Source organism: Bos mutus, chromosome 7 (assembly GCF_027580195.1).
Source record: "Bos mutus isolate GX-2022 chromosome 7, NWIPB_WYAK_1.1, whole genome shotgun sequence".
NCBI classification, from domain to species: domain Eukaryota; kingdom Metazoa; phylum Chordata; class Mammalia; order Artiodactyla; family Bovidae; genus Bos; species Bos mutus.
The window spans coordinates 19,411,899-19,429,534 of record NC_091623.1 but is presented as its reverse complement, the minus strand read 5'-3'; the positions used below and the strand labels follow the sequence as shown (position 1 = coordinate 19,429,534).

At 37.1% G+C, this 17,636-nt stretch overlaps 1 non-coding gene across 1 annotated transcript; it reads right to left on the bottom strand.

The window, feature by feature from the left end:
• Positions 1-12,313: 12,313 nt before the first annotated feature.
• On the bottom strand, positions 12,314-12,386 carry TRNAM-CAU (transfer RNA methionine (anticodon CAU)). The gene has a single exon. It is a non-coding gene; the product is annotated as a tRNA-Met (tRNA).
• Positions 12,387-17,636: the final 5,250 nt, after the last annotated feature.

Here is a 17,636-nt window from a genome sequence, read left to right as displayed (position 1 = left end):
TGTCCTTCGGCCCCTCACCCACGACCTCGGCCCTGTCTTTGCGCCAGCTGGGAACTGCGGTTGCTTGGGAATCCGGGGAGTTGGACTTGCGGATGGGGGTGTCGTCGGGGTTTAGTCACGCCTGGAGGTCTGTTGTAGGCAGGCCTCCGCCTTCCCAAGCATCTTTCTGCAGGCTAGCAGGCCACTTGTGATTGTCTTTTGCTGACCCTCAGTTTCTCTAGTTCTGCGCAGGCATCTTTCCTGAGTATGATCAATATTAATGATGAAGATATTGTGTTTCCCACCCCCCACCCCCGCAATTTTTAGCCTAGTGAAAAGCTGCTAACGGAAAGATACCCCCACCCGCACCCCAAGGGGGAAGATCTTGGGGGAAGAAGTTTTGTGTATCCAAAGAGGGGGTTGGTGAGCCCAAACTACTCTGGACCCTTCCGGAGATCAACTTGCAGCTCTACCCCCATGGCCCATTACGAACTCAGAGAGCATCTTCCCCTATCAGATTTGCTGGAAATATTAATCTCCTTGTTGGGTGGATACAGTAGAACTTGTTCAGTGATTACTTTAAAAAGAGATCTGGGTCTTAAGCACTTACTAAAGCCAGTTAATAACATCATGCATGGACATTTAAACTTGTTGTAAGTTGCAGAGAGGATTAGTAGGAAGTCACGCTGTGCGCAGCTAATGATACCATCTTAACTCTAACGGGACTAAATCCACCTCGCCTGGCTCAGGTCTGGCTCTTCGGCCCTGGGGTGGGGCTGGGAAAGAGGAGGGGCCTTCCTGCCCTCCTTTCTGGTGACGGTCACTCGTGCTGGGACCCTGAGGACCATCCTGGCCCTGTTGCTGGGTGGGCACGAGCACCCGGATGAGGGCCCAGGCTTCACGGTGTATTTGGACTCGCCACACCCACGGGCTGTGCTTAAGTGATACTGAAGGGCACTTGCCTATATGTTGAAACAGGTTTGATTCCACTAACCAATGGGTGCATCAATGTCTGTTGCAAGCTCAGGTGAGGGTGAGGGAGTCCAAAGGTGGTCCCTTTCTGCTGCCAGTGGGTGTGCATTACAGAGGCCGTTTACTTTCAGTTCTGCTTTTTCAAAAGTAGTCAAGCTCAGTATTTCACAGGTAAATTTCGAAGCATATTATTAACAGCTTTCTGTCATAGGCTTGCACAACTGGTTTCAAACGGATTACTGTTGTAAAGGCAGTTTGCGACCACTTTATGACAGGGCCAATTAGAAATAATCTTGGGAAAACGCTTCCAAAATGCTGCGTTATTAAAACACTCACAGAGCAATATTCATTTGGTTGTGTCACTAAGTAGCTGTCTGACGGATTTCTTATGTTCTCAGAGTTTCTTTTAATAGTAACTGGCCCTGGGAAAACAAGCTATGGGAGAATTTCAACTGCAACCTGGTTCTTGGAGGGTTTTTTTTGTTTCTTGTTTAGTTTTAAATTCAAACTTGACAAAGTTAAAATGTTTATGCCTCATATCGTAATTGCTAGTGGGAGATTTGGAAATAACTATAGATGCTAATCACTTTAATAATTGGTGAAAACCTGTAAATAATTTTCTTAGGAAAAGGGATGTGTGTAAATAATATTAATAAACACTTTTTCTCAATCAGTCCATGAAAAAATGACTTCCAGAATATTGTTCAGGATGTCTCTAAATCCTTGTCTTTCAGAGAAAAAAAAAATCTATGTACTTATATAACCCCCCCTTTCATACACACACACACACACACACACACACAGATATAGATATAAGTAAGATTTACTAGAATGGAACAGTTTCTAACAAGTATGATTAAGAAATATTTTCATTGAATAAATATCTCAAATGTAATTAATTTATGTATTTATCAAACCTGCTGTAATAAACTTCCTATAATTTCTTTGGAGGTAATGCTTTCCTGAAGACAATAATAGATTTAATATCATTGAAATTCAGAATCCATGGACTTACTTCTTGTCAGAGCTACATCTCTTGTATAATAATAATAGAAGTGTACTTAGTTCTTATTTTTAATTCAGTGAGAATTATGAAGGTATCTGAAACTGTTGCATGAATTTAATAGTCTTTGAGAAGAACTCAAATCGTGGAATTTAGGCCTTATTTTTAGAAAGCACAGTTTGGAGACTTCCTTGATAGTCCTGTGGTTAAGACTTCTGCCTTCCAGTGCAGGAGGTGTTAGTTAGATCCCTGGTTTCTGCAGCCAGAAGAAAAAAAAAAAAAAAGCACATAGTAGCTGCTCAGTATATATTATCCTAATGTACTGAATTATCCTTGAAGTATATAATCTATATACAAAGTTAAATTAGCATTGACTGACAGGAGTCTGAAGTTGGGGATGTTGTACAATCTGTGAAATAGCTTGAAAACTGTTTAGTAACGTTTAATATGAAGTTATTGCCATGACTCATTCATGACAAGTGGGTTTGAAAAGAAAGGAAGAAACATAATTTGAAAGGTCTTGATCTTTAGAGTTTGTAGTATATGTCTCTTGAGTGCTTCTGGTAATGAAAATGCCTAGACAGCAAGGAAGAAGGTATTAATTGATAAATTTGTATTTGCATTGTCTTATACAGTAGCTCTTGACAATTTGTGGATACTTAGATTAATATAAAAAAATAAAAAGTTTAGCTGTCCGCAAATCAGGTTAGAAATTGCTGAGTAGCTTAGATTTTCACACTGAAGACTCATGCTCAATTATAGTCTAAAATCTGAGTTTGCAGATAGACATGGGCTTCCAATGATTCAAACAGCACAGTACAAATACTGCATATATTTCTGCTAAATTTGTCTCAGATGGACTGGCTGCTAAGGAAGAACTCATAGCATGACTGAGTTAGCAGAAAGTTACTTTTCCAATAGGTAATCCCTCCATTTGCATGCTGTGCTCACTGACAAAGGAGAGAACTTGAATTTCTGTCATTTTTCTGGAGTTCAGCCTTAAGGTCTATATTGTCAATTCAAAATATATGATATGGACACTGTTTTTTGTTGACCAATAATTATGATTAATGCAAAATTATTTTCTTAGCCAATAGAAACAGAAATCTGGCACTATTTAAGTTAAATTTAGCTAGCTCCATTTTATTAGAGATTAATTCAATTTTGAGTTTTCCAATTGCATTTCATACCTTGAAGAGCCCTTTGGTGTAAAGTGCAGTTTGCAAAGAGAAAAATATTTATGCTTTTATCATTTTAAGTGATCAAATGCTGCAGTGGTAGATATTAGAATATCATGTGCATCAATACATTATTAACTTAATCTAATGCTCAGAGTCATTACCACATTCATGGGTGTCTTTCTGATATCTCTCCAGTCCACTGGATTTTGAAGTGTGATTATGTAAATTTTCTACTGATAAATAAATGACTATAATTGTACTTGAAATACCACTCAAATTCTTAAGACCATGGCATCTAAATAATATATTATGCATTCCTTAATTATTTATCAAGACTAATTCAAAATAACTGTAGGGTAAAGCATACATTTATTTTTAAATAGCTATCCCCTTCCCCATTTTTTTCTGCACCAGGTTAAAAAATATTCCAGATGGTGAAAATATGGAGAGATGAGAAAGGGTTGATGAGTAGAGTATGCAGCAAGTTTATCCTTCAAGGAAATATCTGTGGTTTGCCCAATAATACTATCGATCTGATGCGATTTTTGTGGCATGTGATCTTAATATCAGTTCAGGAGGGGTATATTGTTGACAGAAGAAATCATGTTTCTGCATTAAATATTAGTGTAGAAAATTCCTCACCCTTCCTGGACAAGGAGAAAGGGAAAAGTTAGCAAACAAAAACATTTCACCCATCGGTATTTTTGAAAGTTCCTTTATAAACATAGTAGGGAAGTTGTAATCTTGAGGCATAAAATTTGGCTAAGGGTTACACAATCGAATGATACTAGATTTAATGTATGGCTTTCTTTCATTTAATTATAGCTATAGAAAAGCACAGTAACCGAGCGGTGCCTTTTCATTGTTCAGCATTGCAAGGCTGTATTCGGAACTCTTGTTGCACTGTGCCTTTAAAAGAAGCATGCGCGTGTGTTTTACCTACATAAATTCTAATTGCAGAATCCACTCTAATCACCATGTAGAAATCATCTGAAGCCTCCTAAGTTCATGAGCTACACACTTTTCTTTTTTATTCTGCAGACCACACCTTATCTGGTTGCTAATGAAATACAGGAGATTGATTGCAGAAAATCTTCAAGGGAATATGTGCTGTACCACATATAGTAAGCTCCATTTGGTGCATTAGCATTTAGCCATTTTATGCAAATTTGGAGAAAATGACTCATGTATATGATTTAATATGCATCAGCGATAACTCATACCACCCTTATAAGAAAAAAGAAATTAAAAATTCATTAGAAAACTAGACTGGTGTCACTACATGGTTAAAACATTATTAAAGCATATTTCAATGTTTTGCTTACACTAGTGTTCTCATCATGGTGCCACCATTTCATGACAAAGGCCGTAGAGGAGAAAACATTCAACTTAAAATGTCTGCTGGCACACATCGCTGGATTTGTGTGTCACTAAACAATGAGCGAGCATAGCCTTGAATACCAACTATTTAATTAGCACTTTTGGAAGCCATGCATAGAAAATAGCTCATTTACATGCATCTGCTTAGCGATTAGTCCCATAAAAAGCTACCATTTTTTTTGTTGTTGTTTAATATAGCGAACATTTTACCATTCGGCCATGAAAAAAAATCAAAACATATGTTATTATTTTCAAATCCTGAAATTCAGAGATTTAATTAAAATAGGCAAAAGTCTTCATATTTCTTTTCAAGGTATGTTTAAATTATTTAATTTAACCTTAAGTGTACCATAAAAGGCTGGATACAAGTAATAATTAAGAACTTCAAAGGGCAATGGAAACCCTCTAACAGTCCTTGGTTTAATTAAAGGCTATTATTAGAAAGCTCTCAAATTTACAGTTACTTTTAATGACAAGTGATGACTAGTAAAAGCAGTATTTGAAAGTTATGAGTATCTTATTTTAAATACAATTCATAGACTCTAGAAAGTATTGCTATAATTTCATTTTGAAAATAAATGACATGTATTTCTTGAAAAATCAAATTGATAACATTAAAAACCTGTTAGTTTAAGATGCTTTGCTTTTCATTAATTCTCTAGTCTACACATACCTGTCATGATCACAGATTAATTGTATGCTTTTAAAAAGCGTTTCTGCCAATTTAAATGTCTTTAAGAGGGTGTATTTTTGAATACAGTGGCGTATTTATGAAATCATGTATACAAATGTGTATAGATGCATTAACAATGAAAGTGGGCTTTACTCATGCATTTTGAAGTATAACATTCTTTTTTGGAATATGAATTGATATTTAATATAATGGTAATAAATGATCTTTTAGAAGTTTATATAATCTACCACATTTTGTGAGAGACAATTGACCAGAAAACCCCAGGTGATTCTAAATGTATTTTAGAAGAGGTATAAACCATACTGAAAATAGACCATATGTAAAATTTGTTGTTTATTATGTTATACTCATTGGACTATTTGTTTTATGTGTATTTATATAGAGAATTTAGTTACAATTTGCATAGTTAAAATTCAGAGCAGATGAGTGTATACTGTATGTGTATATATATATTGTCAACTGAAACTGATGAATATTTTAAAAGTTCATTTGGAACATTTTACTGATTCTGTTAATTATATTTAGTAATTGGCTTATAAAGCATCTATAATAAAAATGCCTATCTATTAAGCATATAAAATTTTACTTTTATGAGTAATCTATTTTTTTGAAAATGGGACACTATTTCCTTTGTTCACTGTGGGTCAGAGAATAACCATGAGGTGTTTGGTCTTAGACTATGCAGATTAAATATGTAGATATGAATCTATATCTGTATAGCTTATCTACCTATCTATTTATCTAGTTAAGTAATGCAGTATATGTAAGTCCACTGTGTAAGAGAATGCTCCTGATGTGCATTTTGTGTATGTTCTCTAACTTGAAAAATGTTTATTGCAATTTCTTATTTTATCCTCCTTGTAACCAGTATTATTGTTTGTCTATCATGCCCACCCCTTTTCACCCTTGCATAGAAACTCAGAATATAAGGTTTGTAGAGTAGGGATCTTACCTGTCTGACTCTGCTGAATATCCTGCACCTAGAACAGTGTTGGACACCTAGTAGATAGATGCGCAGTGATTATTTGTTGATAAAATGACAAGTGAATTTAAATAAGAGGTAGATCTTTGTGAGATAGCTATTGCCTTATGGATCTAAGGGCTTCCCTGGTGGCTCAGATGGTAAAGAATCTGCCTGCAATGGTAAGGAACCTTCCCTGGGTCAGAAAGATCCCCTGGAGAAGGGAATGGTTACCCACTCCAGTATTCCTGCCTGGAGAATTCCATGGACAGAAGGGCCTGGTGGGCTACAGTCCATAGGATTGCAAAGAGTCAGACATGACTGAGTGCCTGTTACACTATGGACCTAAAAGATTGATTCAAATACATAGACTGGTTCCCCCAACACTGAAATTCTTTTGAAGCTGCCAAGCTGTGTTAAGGGATCACCCTTCTTAGAGTAAGACCATTGTTTTATTTTGGAATGAATGATAATGGCAAGCAACTTCTAGGCTAGATTTTAAAGTCCATTTATAGGAGAATTGTGTGTGTGTGTGTGTGTGTGTGTATATATATATATATATATATGAGATACTATCCTTGATATCAAGAATAGTCAGCAGTTCATGGAATAGGGTCAGGTTAACTGTACACATAGGAAGTGAATGCTGGAACACAGAATTAATAACAACTGCTGCTAAGTCACTTCAGTTGTGTCCGACTCTGTGCGACCCCATAGACGGCAGCCCACCAGGCTCCCCCGTCCCTGGGATTCTCCAGGCAAAAACACTGGAGTGGGTTGCCATTTCCTTCTCCAATGCATGAAAGTGAAAAGTGAAAGTGAAGTCGCTCAGTCGTGTCCGACTCTTAGCGACCCCATGGACTGCAGCCTACCAGGCTCCTCCATCTATGGGATTTTCCAGGCAAGAGTACTGGAGTGGGGTGCCATCGCCTTCTCCGTAATAACAACTAGTCCTAACCAAAGTATGCTGCAGGTAATTTAAATATTTTTATTTAACAAATTAAAAAATATATTTCATAGAAGCATTGCTTGCAAATGGTTTGAAATGTTTTTAATTTTAACTAATGATGGAAGAAATAAATGTCAGTCAGAGTCTTCCTGGGGTCTAACATTCTTGACTAAGTTAGGACCATTTTTGAAAGCTCCATTAGTTTCCTTGGAATACTAGGAAATTCTGAATAAAGATAGGTTTATGTTACTAAACTGTGCTCCTGTGACTTAAAAATTAACCTAAGTATCTAACATGCAATTCAAGAATTACATGGAGAATTTAAACTATTGATTATATTTTTGAGCAGACATTGGAATTTATGGTTTGATGTATACACTGAAAATTTGTCTTTTTACATGTTTACACAACATGGGTTTAAAATAACAAATGTAAGATGGGAAACTGAAATCAATGAGATATTTATTGAGCTCTTATCATGTTCCTTCCAATGAGGCTCTAAAGTTCTTAGAAAATAACCAACTGTAGATTGTCCAGTGCATAACCAACAAGCAAATATATAAGGCCAATAGGAAAGTGAGACATCAAAGAAGTGCAACCCTTTCTGTTTATTTACCATTGAGAAAGAATGCTCTTGATTTGGGAGTTGGAGTAAGCACTGATTAACCCTATTAATTATTTGAGATTGTTAAGATACTATTTTCATCTATAAACAGAGATTTTCGAAGCTACAGTAGACTCTGTGTTGGTGCAAAAAGGAGATGTAATAGGCTTCTCAAGTCATCTGCCTTGAACATCATGACTGACTCTGGTAAAATCAGATCTGTCAACAGATGTTATCATAAAGCAAAGCAGAGAATACTGATTATATATTTTATCTGGACTACATTGTCATGCTTTTTGCTTTTAACTAGGAAAGAAATTTCTACTATGTAAGTGGCCATACTATTTACTGCATTAAAGATAGAGCTGTTGTTGTTGTAGTCACTAAGTCATGTCTGACTCTTTTTGTGACCCCATGGACTGTAGCCCACCAGGCTCCTCTGTCCAGGGGATTTTCTGGGCAAGAATACTGGAGTGGGTTACCATTTCCTTTTCCAGGGAATCTTCCCGACCCAGGGATCAAAACTGTGTCTCCTGCATTGCAGGTAGATTCTTTACCACTGAGCCAGCAGTGAAACCCCAAGGACAGAGCTAAATATGAGGAAATTACCTAAGAATTTCTAGACCAATAGAAAAATCTATCAACCAGGGAGTATTGGTTGAGTACCTTGTAAGAGTATACAGTGTTAGGGGCTATTTATATTTTGGGGAGTATAGGCTTGGGAGATGTAGAAATGGAAAACTTTGGAAGAGCACTTATAAAAAGTAAAAGAGATGATGCTAAAGTAAAAATATAAGAAATGATGCTATGTTAACTTTAAGAAACACAAGATTTGGTTGAGAAGACTGGATTAATAAACATTAAAACAGTGAATAGTTTAAGATAACATTGAATTGTGGAGTCCTAGTAACACTATTATAGGAATATACAGTGAAGATAAATCAGTGTGAATAGCCAAGCAAGGATTAGTAGAGAGAGTAATATTTGCAACTTTGAATTGGAGCATTGAAAGAGTTGTAGAATTAAGACAGATAGAGGGCAGAGCTTTCTGGGCAAGAAAAACAAAATGATTGATGATGACCTGGATGCGTGAATGAACAGAGCATGTTTTTGAGAGTGAGAAGGGAGAAGAGCTTCATATTCGGTAATAGTGATTAATATTTGTGGATAGGTGGCATAAGGCCAGATTATTTATGTTCTTGAAACTAGGTCATTAAAGATAGACATGATGATGAAAATTATGGACAGTTACTCTGATTTTCTTCTTTGTAATAGTCAACAAATATTTATTGAGCACCTGCTATGTGCCAAGCACAGGTAGAACAATGGTGAACCTAATCTATTGCCAAACCTCATGAAATTGTATTCTAGCAGGGAGAAGGGCAATGGCACCCCACTCCAGCACTCTTGCCTGGAAAATCCCATGGCTGGAGGACCCTGGTGGGCTGCAGTCCATGTGGTCGAGAAGAGTCAGACACGACTGAGCGACTTCACTTTCACTTTTCACTTTCCTGCATTGGAGAAGGAAATGGCAACCCACTCCAGTGTTCTTGCCTGGAGAATCCCAGGGATGGGGAAGCCTGGTGGGCTGCCGTCTATGGGGTCCCACAGAGTCGGACACGACTGAAGTGACTTCGCAGGGAAGCTAGATTTTAAATAACTAATTATACAATTGACTCTTCATTTATGGCTTTGATTAGCTCTATAAAGGGAAAGTACAGGGCATCATGAGTGAGTGGAACTAGTCTGAGATAGAAGGCAGTGTTAGGAAAGCTTGCCTTAAGAGGTAGTGTTTGAGTTGAACCAAAAGATGATCGAATAAATGGGAGGCAGTGGATGGGAGGAATTTTATAGTCAGAGGAGACAATACACATCAGGACACATCGGCAGGACAAAGTCTGCCATGATTGAGGAACTTCAAGATCAGTGTGACCAGAGTTCAGAAATACACAGAAAATAAGATGAGATGGTCTAAAATGCAATTTGAGAGGGAGGCAAACCAGATGGTGCAGACTCTCCAAGGTTTTGGTCTTTGATCTACATATGGTGAAAAGCCACTGAATGATTTCAAGCAATTGGGTGGCATGTTTATGTTCTAAAAAAATTATTCCGATAGCCATATGAATTGAAGGAAGGCAAGAGTACCGGAAACCACTTTGAAGCAGAGGTAGTAGTTGAATTAAGAGATGAAGATGGTTTTGGACTAAGGTGGTTGTAGTAAAAATGGAGAGGGGTGTTCATGAGGCAAAACTGATCACATAAACAAAATGCGGAAAGCAGTATTTAAAGACTGGCTCACTGTTATCAATATTCAAGTGGGTCCATGTGGGCTTTGTATGGATATGGAGAAACCACTCGGAGACTGTGACAATAATCTGAGAAGGTCATGGAACATGAAATTAGGAATGGAAGTTGGAAGATGTGTTTGAGACATTAAAAATCTATATATACATATAGATTTTTTTGACCCCAAAGTCTTAAGTCTTAGTGAATTGAGTTGGTCTTAGTGGCTAGAAGAAGAAAGTAGTATGGGGACGAAAAATGACTGAGTCATTTCATAAGTGTTGTTTATAGTGCTAAATAGCTGTAAAGATAGATGTGAGTGAGATTCTATTTGGGAGGACATCAGTACAAATTTGAGATTGAATTAAAGTGATAAAATATGTAGAGTTTGTCTAGGAAAGAGTATAGAGAGTGAAGAATAGCAAACTAAGGCACTGATTCTGAAGTTGGTGGAAGGAATAAATAGGTGTCACCCATGACTTGGTGTACATCTGGAAACATAGTACCTCTCAGTAAATCCCTTTTTAAGGTCTCTTAAATTTTAGCTATTTAGTTTATGTTCAATTATTGAAATAAGCAGAGTCCTCTCCCAAATGTCTGTAGTTTGCCACATTTAAGAATGTTACATTGTTGTCATAAGTAGACTTACAATCACTTTGAAATGCATAGAAATATTGAATCACTATGTTGTATAACAGGAACTAACATAGTGTTGTAGGATAACTGTACTTCAAAACAAACAAGAAAGTAAACTCATAAAAAAAGATCAATTTGTGGTTACCAGAGGTGGGGTAATTGGATGAAGGCAGTTGAAAGGTACAAACTCCCAGTTATAACATACATAGGTCAATAAGGGATGTGATGTACAACATGATGAATATAATTAATGCTTCTGTATGTTATATATGAAAGTTGTTAGAGTAAATCCTTAGTTATCACAAGGAAAAAAATTTTATTTCTTTAATTCTATATCTATATGAGATTATGGATGTTCACTAAACATTGTGATAATAATTTCTTGATGTATGTAAGTCACTATGCTGCACACCTTTAAGTTATCTAGTGCTCTATGTCAATTATATCTCAATAAAAACTGGTGAAAAGAGAATACGTTACATTGAGATAAGAAATAAAGGGAGGAGAGACTAGCTGGAGAGTGTTCATATAATTCTAGAAATAGAGAGTTTAATGCCTTCTAAATATTTAATTAGAACTGATGAGCAAGTTATCCAATATATGCTTAAGTTCATAGAAATTTTTTAAATAAAAATATGAGCTTATTCTTTCAGTAAATATTTCTTTTTAAAAACTATTTATTTATCTTTGGCTGTATTGGGCTTTGTAGCTGCGTGGGCTTTCTCTACTTGGGAGGGCCACTTTCTAGTGGTGTTCTGGCCTCCCACTGTGGTGGCTTCGCTTGATGCAGAGCACGGGCTCTAAGGCACACGGGCTTCAGTAGTTGTGCATGGGCTCAGTAGTTGCGGCTCCCAGTCCCTAGAGCACATGCTCAATAGTTGTGGTACACGGGCTTAGTTGCTCCACTGCATTGTGGGATCTTTCCAAATCAGGAGTGGAACCCATGTCTCCTGCTGTGGCAGGTGGATTCTTTACCACTGAGCCAGCAGGGAAGCCCCAGTAAATATTTCTTGAGAGCTCACGTGCTTGACGCTGTTCTTGGTTCTATTGATTTTAGTTTTGATTATGGAATCTACATTTTAAAGGAGTGAGATAATCATTAAACAGGTAGATAAAAGAAAATATCAGAGAGCTATTGGATATTTATAAATCATGCCAGGAAATGGAGCTCACTTTAGATTGGGTGGTCAGGCAAGGACTTACTTGAGGAAGCAATGTCTAAAATGACACCTTAAAACATAAAAGCATAGTCATTACACTATTTAAGTCTATAAAGAAGGATATATACTTCTCTGTAGGTTTACATAAGATTAATGAATCTATCTGTGTTCAGTAGCAGTAAAAACCTTGATTTGATCTATTTTGATTCTTCATTCAGGTCCATAAAAGACAGAAAAGAAGGGCAGAGAGCAAAACACTGTACATCGATGTGATTCTTTGCATGCTTTACTTCCATAATTCTGCATTCAACTTCAAAGAAAAAGCTACAGGCATAGTTTTTTCTCTGTTTCTTATTTTGCCTATGAACTTCAGAGTTCATTTTTAAAAGCATTTATTTATTTTTTTTAATATTTAGTTATTTGGCTGCACCAGGTCTTAATTGCAGCATGTGGGGTCTTCAGTCTTCATTGCAGCATACAGGATTTTTTAGTTGCAGCATGTGGGATCTATTTCCCTGACCAGGGCTCGAACTGGGGCCCCCTGCATTATGAGTGCAGAGTCTTAGCCACTGGACCACCAGGGAAGTCCCTTTTAAAAGCATTTAAAAAAATCAACCTGATATTAATATATTCATGGAGACTTTTAAGCTGCGTCATGATAAAATGTTTTGTAAAGCAATACTACCAATAACATCAGGCAAGTGTATCACAGGTGTTGACTGGGTAATGGGGTTATTCAAAAGTAGTCATTGGGGGACTTCTCTGGAGGTCCAATGGTTAAGACTTTGCTTTCCAATGAAGAGGGTGTGGGTTCCATTCCTGGTTGAGAAGCTAGGATCCCACATGCCTTATGTCCAAAAAAACCAAAACAAAAAACAGAAGCAATATTGTAGCAAAGTTAATAAATACTTTAAAAAAAATTGTGATTGGAACTGGGGCTAAGAAATATTTGTATAGTTAACAGAAAAGAGAGGACTTGAGCCAATTCATTGCTAATCAGTTCTGTATCAGTAACTATATAATTTATATTTATTTATAGAGATTAAGGACATTTTTCCCATGTCTAATGATATTTATATTTCAATACATTACAAAATTTTTAACTTGTTGAAGTTATCAGGTAACGTTTTTCTTTTCAAGACATTTCTTAATTGCCTACATCACAGTTTTGAGAAATATTGGCATTTTCTAATCACATGTGCTTAATGTAGTTTTGGGAATTCATGTTCAGACTTGATTTATTGTTTAAAAATTTTAATTAATCAATTTTCAAAAATAGGCACATGTGCACAGAGTTTTTAAAAATTAAAAGTTGCATAGAGCTATATGGTTAAAAGTAGGCCCCAGTCATTTGAGTTTTACTCTTTAGAAGTAACCAGCAGTTTCCTGAGGTTTGGAAACTGTTTTAAAATTTAAATTTAAATTCCTTTGTGTGAAAGTTCCTCAAATTATAATTATATTGGACTTGGGAACATTTTTCTGCTTTTTTACAACTTTCTCTAAACTACAATGTCAAGATTGGATTTAAAGATAAATCATTAAATATCTCAGAACTGTTGAGGTTATCTTTGATGAATGCTAGGCTTCAGTGAAATCATATTGTTTATTCTTTTTGAAATTCACATTTCAGAGACTTAAAGGAAAGTTCTGGGCAGTGTCCCTCAGAAAGCTATTCGTGTATGCCTCCAGGGATTTTGTGAACTTTGTTATGACTACAGGGAGTTCACAATTAGGTTTAGTTTGTAAACTATTTTCCTTACAGCCCCAAATACATGACAAACTTTCAAAATGCCAAGATAATTAGTGGTTCTCCACTCATGTCAAATTAACTAATCTCTAAGCTTTGACCTGAGCCCTCATCAGTATCCTTCTCTTCAATTTCCGAACTCTTATGAATCAGTTAAAAATTTTCAGAACAGAGCATCCTCGTGGAATAAAAAGAAGATGCTTCTCAGTTCTTAATCTCTGTCCTAACAGTGGCCTAATGTCGAGTCTTACTTTCCCTTAGGCAAATTAGTAATTCATGTGTCTATTGTGCAAAATCCCCTTAATTCTTCCTGTTTATCCTTCCGTCAGGCTTGAAGTTGAATCAGACATTCTGTGAAGCTGTTACATTCTTCTCTCTAGTTTCAAAGCTAACCTTTCAGTTCAGATTGTCCACCTTGGAGCAACAGTGACTGACAAAGGAGAAGTTGCAGCAGTGTTCCCTGGTAGGATGAAGAAGGAGCATTATGCAGTTAGGTAAGTGAATAAATAATGACTTAAATTTTCTCAATAGCATATTATAAAGAAAACTTTGGACATCAAGTATATTGTTAACTAGTGCCTAAATTGGGGAACAAACCAAGGATGTGAGCAAACATTACTTTCTCATCAGTCACAATTACTCTGACTGGTCTAGAACTGACAAGGAAAAGTGAGGTGAGAGGAAAAGAAACCTAATTAGACACTGGGCTAGGTGCTTTACATATGTTTTCATTTAATCCTCCTGAAAACTTTATGTTAGCCTCAGCCTCATGTTTCAGAGCCAAAACTGAGGCTCGAAGAGATTACTTAAATAAAGAAGAGTCAAAAGGAGGAATGTATAGATATCACAGAATCAGGTCAGGATATTATTATATTTAAACAAAAAATAGAGAATATTATGATTTATTTCTCTATCTTGATAGTTAAGAAAAGGCTCAAGTTAATAAAATCTCAGCACTCTGAATTTATAAATGGTCAAAATATCAGATCATTTAAGAGAAAATAAAAACCAGAGACCATTTGATGGGGAAAAATATAATAACTGTAAAGTGAATTGAATATTTTGAGTTCAGTTGCTATGGTATCATGGAGATATAATTTATAAATGCATACTTGCTTCACATTTTACATATTTAGAAATTACATAAGTATATCAGTATTTGAATTTAACAAAAAAAATACTCATTTTTATGTTTGAAAATATTCCAGCTTTACTGAGATACAATTGTCAAATAAAAATTATATATATTTTAGGTGTACAATGTGATAGATTTTTAAATTTTGTTTATTTTTTAATTGAAGGATAATTCCTTTACAGAATTTTGTTGTTTTCTATCAAACCTCAACATGAATCAGCCATAGGTATACATATATCCCCTCCCTCTTGACCCTCCTTCCCATCTCCCTCCCCATCCCACCCCTCAAGGTTGATACAGAGCCCCTGTTTGAGTTTCCTGAGACATATAGCAAATTCCTATTGGTTATCTATTTTACATATGGTAATGTAAGTTTCCATGTTACTCTCTCCATTCATCTCACCCTCTTCTCTCCTCTCCCCATGTCCATAAGTCTGTTCTCTGTGTCTGTTTCTCCATTGCTGCCCTGCAAATAAATTCTTCAGTACCACTTTTCTAGAGTCCATACATATACGTTAGTATACGATATTTATCTTTCTCTTATCTTTCTCTTTTTGACTTACTTCACTCTGTATAATAGGCTCTAGGTTCATCCACCTCATTGGAACTGACTCAAATGCATTCCTTTTAATGGCTGAGTAATATTTCATTGTGTATGTGTACCACAACTTCTTTATCCATTCATCTGTCGATGGACATCTAGGTTGCTTCCATGTTCTCACTATTGTAAATAGAACAATGGGATGTATATGTCTTTTTCAATTTTGCTTTCCTCAGGGTATATGCCTAGGAGTGGGATTACTGGGTCCCTAGTGAGATTCGTAGCTTTTTAAGGAATCTCCATACCATCTTCCGTAGTGGCTATATCAATTTACATTCCCACCAGCAGTGCAAGATGGTTCCCTTTTCCCCACATCCTCTCCAGCATTTGTTGTTTGTAGACTTTTTGATGATGGCCATTCTGACCTGTGTGAGGTGATATCTCATTGTAGTTTTGACTTGCATTTCTCTAACAATGCACTTCATTAATAATAATAACAATAATAATATAATATTTTACCTATTTAGAAATTACATCTGCATTCATAGGTATTTGAATTTCTTAACAAAATATTACTCATTTTTATGTTTGAAATTTTTCCAGCTTTATTTAGATACAACTATCAAATAAAAATTATATCTATTTCAGGTGTACAATATGGTAGTTTTATATATATATATACACACACACACACACAGACTGAAAAAATTACCACAATCAAGTTAATTAACATACCTATAACCTCACATAGTTACTGCTTTTTGGTGTGTGTGGTGAGACCACAAAGACGTATTTCTCTGTTTTTAAAAAAATTATTTCTTAAGGTGCGTTGGGTCTTAGTTGCTGTATGCAGCTCTTGCTTGTGGCGTGGTAATTTTTCTTTAGTTGTGGTGCAAAGGCTTCAGAGCAAGCCGGCTCAGTAGTTTGCCGCACGTGGGCTTAAGCACCAGGTTAGCTGTTCCTCAGTATCCGGGGATCTTAGTTTTCTGACCAGGGATGGAACCGGCACCCCCTGCATTGGAAGCCAGATTCTTAACCACGGGACCACGAGGGAAGTCCCTTAAGACATAGTCTCTTAAATTTACAGTGTAGTTTTTGTTGTTTTTGCTGTAAAAATTGTTATTGTTTCTGTTTGGTTCAAGGGTTCAGAAAGGGCTCCAGGGTTGTTGGAAAAAAAAAACAACTGCATAGTGGCTACAGAGAGAATCTTCAGGCAGAAACCCTGACACCAGAGGGTCTTTCAAAGGTCGCTGGGCTCCAGAGGCTCCTTCCTAGTCGGTGCTTGAGGGTAAGCCTTTCAAAGCGGTACTCGCCCAGGCCTGCCTGGGGACCAGCCAGCCTGTGAAGGTTCCTCAGGTGGTCGCCATCTTGATGCGCTTCCCCTGCTTAGGTAGGACGGGCTTTCCAGGAAGTCACCGCGGTGGGGGCCTGGCGGGCGGAAGCCAGGCCATGCAGATCCAAAACGGCCTGGTTCAGGGTCTTCTGCCTGAGAACGGCAGCTTTCAGAGCGTCCTGGGTTTTTCCACACTCGTCTTGAGACGGCTTCTGCTTGACCTGGAAGAGGGCCGTAGTCGCGCCGGTTTTGCATTTTCAAAAGTCTTTGGGCGCCCTGGCGCTTCCCCCTCAGTCGATTGGCGGGAAAAGTGCCCCACATCCTCCAGAGCCACGTCGTGACTGTCGAAATAGAAGCCCAGAGACAGGTAAGTGTAGTGGCCCCCGCAGCCGCAAGCTGACCAGGTGGTGGACGTCAGCCTCCATCTGGGTAGAATAATTTTGAGGAATATGGGAGCTCACAGTTGATCAACGGTAAGGAGCTAAGCTCAAAAGCTGGTGTTAGCTGGTCCCGGAGGCCCAGGATAGCTGAGAAAAAAGGGAGGAAAAGGGGGGTTTTTTGGCTGCAATGAAAGCCATGTGAGACCTTACCTCCGTGACCAGATATGGAACCCATGTCCAGTTGTGGTATAAAGGTGGATTCTTAACCACTGAACCATCAGGGAAGATCCATAAGACAGCATCAGTAACTAACTGTTGTTCACATGCTGTATTAGGTTCCCAGAGCTTATTCATCTTATAACTAAAAATTTATAGCCTTTGACCAACATCCCCTGATTCCCCTCACCCCCAGCCCCTGTCAACTACCCATTCTACTCTCTGGTTCTATGAGTATGACTTTTTTTAGATTCCACATATACAAGTGAGATCATGCAGTATTTGTCTTTCTGTAGCTTCCTTATTTCACTTAGCATAAGGCTTCAAGTTTCATCTGTGTTATAATTGGCAGGATTTTCTTTTTATGCTGAATAATATTCCTTTGTGTATATATAAATATATGCAAAGGAATATTATATATGTGTGTATCTATCTCTCTATCTATCTTTAGCACTCTTTTTTTTATTATCCCTTCATCCACT